The following is a 6,168-nucleotide window of genomic DNA, read 5'->3' on the forward strand; positions in this document are numbered from 1 at the left end:
TCTGAGAACCTGCTCCTCTTGTTCCTTATGACTTCAATCATTTTATTTATTTATTTCATAAAATTTTTACATCGCTTGATAGTAAAAAACTTCAAAGTTGTTTACAAAAAGATAAAAGAATCAAGTCAAGAAAAATGTCCCTCCCCCACTATAGGAGTCAGTAACCTCTGGAACATCCGAAATAACTCCGCTGGACAGCTACTAGAAGACGCAATGCAAGCTGCAAAATGAGAATTCTTTGCAGCTCGCACTACCACATGGTAGGCACAAGGTTAGGCACAAGCGAGACTTGGGCCACTTTGTCGGGCCAGCCGTTACAAGTGGCACTTGTTTAATATAAAATAAAGACATAGAGAGCGAGTAATATTCCATAATAAGAGAGAGCAGCTCGTTCAGACTTCTCTCCTCTCCGGTCACTTTTTATTATCCTTTGTTCTGTCCAGCCGCATGGCTGCATTCCAATGTCTCACGTTACCTCATCCGGTCAAGCTTTAACCCACCCACAAACGATATAGGGTTACACTGCCCAGAGGGGGGGGGACATAACTCCTTATAAGGTCAATGCATTCCAATGCATTGTAAAGCTCAGAGTGCTGGTCAGCCAAGGTCAGGGGGCACCCTGCAATATTGCAAGCCTTTACCATGGCTATATGACTCCCACATGCCCTCTTTCTTTATATTTTAATAAGAGCCATATATATCAGTACCGATGGTTATGTCGAGAGCGATAGGTGACTCTTGTGAGACCGGAAGCGGGCCGCGGACTGGAGAACCATGCAGTACATACAGAAATTAAAGAAGGAAGACATTGTATACAGCAACACAAAATAATGCAAATAACTACTATAATGATCACTATAATCAATAAATGTCGAAGCCAACTTCCATCCGGAAGCCAAGAATATAAGAATTCTGATTCCAAGCTGCATGGTAGGCTTCCTTTCTAGTTTTTAACCATGCACTGGTATGCACTGGTATTGGTCACTGTATGTTCCTGTAAGAGAACAAGAGCTATTAAACATGAATTTCAAAGTATATTGACAGTTTGGATATATGCCCCATGATTCTTTCCCCTCTTTAATTTGAAAACAAATGGGGGCAGGCATACACACCCAACATTTAGAAGCATGCAATAAACTGGTAAACATAATCATATCTTGTACAAAAATATTATCCCTCCATATCTTATGATAATTTTCATCCCTAAAAGTCTTATTCAACAACGCTGTTCTTATAGTTCGAGAGTGGCTGAGCCGTGGATGCTGCCAGCCAGAGTAGGATTCAGGCGACAGCTGCTTGCCAGCCGATAAGGTGAAATATGGTGGTTTCAACAGGACTGGATCATCTGCTTCTCTTCCTTGTATAACGGTGCAGGAAAGGATGGCAAGGCAAATGGTTAGGAAGGCGCTTCCGCGGTTGAAGATGCTCGCCATGGCCGCACACCATCCTTGGGAACAGGAAGCACCTTGGGACACAATATCCCTAGCTTGGGCCAAAGGAATAGAAAACTGCTTAGCCAATGCTTTCGCAGGGAGATGAAGGGTGTTATGACATAGTACAGGATTAGAAAAGAGAGAAAAGGCAGAAATGTTCTTCAAGGCTGCATCTGCTCTTGCATTGCCCTCTGCTAAATACCCTGGGTGCGATGTGTGGGAGCGAAGATGTGCAACATAATAAGGGAACTCTCTGTGCTGAAGTAAAGCTTGCAGGGCAAGAAACAAGGAAAACAAGTCAGAATCCAAGGAAGGAGATATATAAGATACTGGTAAAATAGCAAAAAGGTGATATACATACTGAGTATCCACAATAAGATTGAAAGTTTGAGTAGGAAAGGATTGAAAGGCAAGAATCACAGCCTCTAGTTCAGCTCGCTGGGCAGAAGACTGTGGAGAAGTAAATAAACATTTCCATTTTCCTCCCTCCTCCCATGTCACTACCCCCCTACTTTTCGTTCCATCCGTGAAGAGGGTTAGTGCAGAGGGGAGAGGTGTGAGAGACAAGGGGATAGCCAAGACATAGGTGACCTGTGTCAGAAATGTCAAACGGTCATCCTTTGGGGGGTTAAAAATGGTGACACCTATAAAATCAGCCAAAGCAATTTGCACGGCAGCATTTGTGATCAATAAATGCTGCTGTTCAGTCTGTGAAAAAGGCAAATAAATTGATGCAACATCAAAACCGCTCAAAGCTATTGCTCGTGAACGTCCTTTGATAACAATGTCTGATGTGGATTCAATTACTGAATAAATGTTCTTCGGAGGGGTATGAGGTAAATGTAACCATTCTATAATGCAGATAGTCTTCTTCTTGTCCGTCTGAGCATATAAAATTCCTGTTGGCAACAATGGTGTAGCAAATACTGTCAGATGCAGCTGGTGTTCAGCACCTCTAGGTGGCGCATGAGGAAAGGTTTCAATGCTTCATCCATAAAATGCTGACAAAGTGAAGGGGAGTTCCACATGCTGTGAGGCAGGACAATCCACTGACATCGCTGGGTGGGCTGCAAATTGTTATATACTGGCAATATAAAAGCAAACCGTTCCTGTCTGCTGTGGTCAGTGGGATGAAGATGGTTCAATGTGGCCGAAAGTCAATTGTTCAGAAATAAGCTGTTCAGAAACAAGCTGGTGCTGCGGATTTTTCTTTTGGTGGAGGCCACCGTTCTTGTCTGATTGAACCCCACCTAGACTGGATACTGGTGGGTTCCGGGATTTTTCTCATTGCTTGTTGAGCAGCAAGAGCAGTATCCCTCAATAAGATCTGCAGCAGTGTGGCTTGTACTGAAGCCTGAGCAAAGGGGCCATGCCCCATCATAGCATCCATCACATCTGCGAGGGTAAGATTAGGATTATTCCCTCTTGCTTGTTGCTGTAATAATGCAGGAGCATAAGAACCACAGGCGATTTCCCATTCATAAGCAAACAGTACACCACCTGATGGGGGCAAAACTGTACGTGCCAAAAGCTTGATGTCATCTGGAACCAAAAGTTGGGCTTGAGTTCCTGCTGGAGCACCAGCAGGGGGCACAATAACAGGGAAAGCCATGGTATCCTGAGATAAGGAACAGGCAAGGGCTGCACGTTGAAAAGGGCTAGCTGGTTCTGCTGCTGAAAGAGCAGGGCCATTTCCAGCCAGACCACTGTATTTTTGCAGGATTGGGTCCTCTGGTGAGGAACTGTAGTCCGGAGGTTTGGGGTCTGGAGCTGCTGCTGGCAGCAAAGCAAGTATTGGAACAGACTCTAACACAGCAGACTCTAACACAGCAGGCTGGATTAAGGAAGCTGGAGGTTGTGTTGGCAATGCAGCCAGGGAGATATTTTTTGGTGATAAAGAGCCCATAGCATATCGAACCTTGCACCAAGCATTTAAAATCCGAGCACTACTGCTGGGGAGCCCATGAAAATGTTCACCAATCTTGTCCCAATGTTTTATTTCCCATGTTCCATTCAAAGGGAAACAGGGACAATGTTCATCAATAGCCAGAATGAGCTGTATCACATCACCATCAGGAACTTCCAATTTGTTGGAGGAGAGGAGAAATTTTAAGTCTTTTAAAAATTTCTGTTGTGGAGAAGATAGGGAGCTACCCATGTCTCTAAAATCTTGATAAAAAAAAGAAGAAAAGGGATCGGACTCACCCTGGGATCTTTTTTAAGATGCTTCAGCGCTTTGCAATCCTTGCCGGACGTAGGGGGCCGATGATATCCACTGCTTGGATCAAAAATCCTCTCACAGTTTCTTTTAAAATCCTCTTAGTCTGCCTCAGACTGTTTGCTTCATAATCGCTTCTTAGCTCTCTTTTAAAAACCTCAGTCGTGTACTTTTATTCGGCCTCACACGGGGCACCACTTGTCGGGCCAGCCGTTACAAGTGGCACTTGTTTAATATAAAATAAAGACATAGAGAGCGAGTAATATTCCATAATAAGAGAGAGCAGCTCGTTCAGACTTCTCTCCTCTCCGGTCACTTTTTATTATCCTTTGTTCTGTCCAGCCGCATGGCTGCATTCCAATGTCTCACGTTACCTCATCCGGTCAAGCTTTAACCCACCCACAAACGATATAGGGTTACACTGCCCAGAGGGGGGGGGGACATAACTCCTTATAAGGTCAATGCATTCCAATGCATTGTAAAGCTCAGAGTGCTGGTCAGCCAAGGTCAGGGGGCACCCTGCAATATTGCAAGCCTTTACCATGGCTATATGACTCCCACACCACTTGTGTTCCAGTCTTCATCCAGCCTGTTTCAAAGTCCAGAGCTCCTCAGAATACCAAGGGGCTAGTTGCTCAGACTCCAAAATGCCAGAGAGGATGCTCAAGAACGATTGTGTCAGCCACCCATTTCAGCTTGCTATTCCATCGCAAGACCAGGGTTTCACCAGGACCGCCAGCTTTCTCCACTGGAAAATCCCCCAGAGCATTCAGGAACACATCAGGTTCCACCAGTCTCTGAGGGTGGGCTGTCCTAATGGGCCCACCACACTTACAGGGAGGAATTGCTGTTGTCAGTCCAAGCATAACCAGATAAGGGGCTGACCATGACAAAGGTGTACATCGCATTTCTCCTATCTTCAGTCCATCCCACATATTACTAAGGGCAAAGATCATATCAAGGTGAGTCCTGCCTGGTGTGTTAGGCTGTTGACCCTTTGAGAGAGACCCACAGTTGTCATGGGTCTCAAGCTTGTCCAACAGCAGCCTGTGTGGATCCTGAAGTTGTAGCATCCTCCAGGAACACCTCAGCCAGCTAGATCAGGGTTGCTGCTGGGTAATAGGGCAGTCAGTTAACCAGCAGCATCCCTGATCTGTCTTTCTGGCCCAACACCAGGTGCAGACAGTGTAAGCGCATCCCAAGGTCAAGAGGCTTTCTGGTGAAGGAGATGGTGCTTCTATAGACAATAGCAACATCCTCGCCTTGACCCCTTAGTCTAACCTGGTGCAGTACCAAAAACCAAGGTGGTTATATGTAGGTCAGGTTAGGTCCATCCAGCTCACTCACTCAAGTCTCTGTAATGCAAGAGAGAGAGGCCGGAACAAGGAATAGAGACGAAACACCTATGCCACACACACCCCCATAGTGGTCAGCACCCTGCACCGCACCCAAACAGTGGCTCCCCATGCCCAACACCACTGGAACTGGAGCAGCATCTAGACCAGCAACCTATTCTCACACTGGCCAAACAGATGCCTGGGGGAAACCGGTAAGCAGGAACGGAGAACGAGAGCATTCTCTTCTCCTATGGTTCCCAGAAACCCCACTTACCTAGGAGCTAGTCCCAGTGGCCTTTGTGCTAATTACTCCGAGTAAACGTGCGGGGAGGGGGGGGTGGCGGTTGGGCTGCAGTCCGACCTTGCGCACAGTTTTCCCAGCAGCAAGCCCCGGGAAAGTAAGTGCGCCCACTAGGACGACGGCTGCCGTGCAGCGCAACCCCGCGCGCGTTTACCGGGGGATCCCGCCCCGCTGCTTTTCACGGGGCCCGACTCCCCCGACAGTTTCGCGCGAGGTGGGGAGGGAATCCTGGCGGCCCGCCCCGTCCACGCGCCCACCGCTCGCCCGCCCAGCCCTTGACGCAACCCCGTGGCGGGGGCGGAGAGAAGCTCCGGCGCAGGCGTCCTGCGCGCCTCTATTGTCTCTCCTCCGGCAGCCGACAGGAGGGCTGGCTAGCCGGACGGACGGAGGAACAGGCGGGAGGGAGCCCGCCAGCGAGGACACCCCCGCCCCCGACGGAAAGCGGCGCCTGGCCGAGGAGCGACGGGGACGCCGGCAAGGCCGCGCCGAGGCAGCCCTCGGGCGGGCAGGGCGGCGAGGAGAGCCAAGGGAGGGCCTGCGCTCGCTTGCTCTCTCGCTCGCTCCATGGCTGGCCGGGGCGCGCCTTGACGGAGCCCGCAGCAGCCGGGGCTGCTGTTCCTCCTGCGAGAGGCCGGCCGCGCCTTCCCCGCGCTTCGCCTGGATGCGGAGCGGCAGCGCCAGAGGACCCGCGCACAGAGGCCGGGGCCCCAGCGGCGGCGGCGTCTTTCTTCCGTAGGGCGGGCCCCGGAGGCGGGGCAGCGCTGGCCCTGCTGCCTCGTCGCCGTGGATGAGCCCGGGAGGAGCAGCGGGCCGCCCGGTGGGGCGCGGCGTCGGACGGCGGCTGGGGCTGTTGCTGCTTGCGCTCGGAGCGAAGGAGGA

The sequence above is a fragment of the Podarcis muralis genome, chromosome 7, assembly GCF_964188315.1.
Source record: "Podarcis muralis chromosome 7, rPodMur119.hap1.1, whole genome shotgun sequence".
Classification (NCBI taxonomy): Eukaryota; Metazoa; Chordata; class Lepidosauria; order Squamata; family Lacertidae; genus Podarcis; species Podarcis muralis.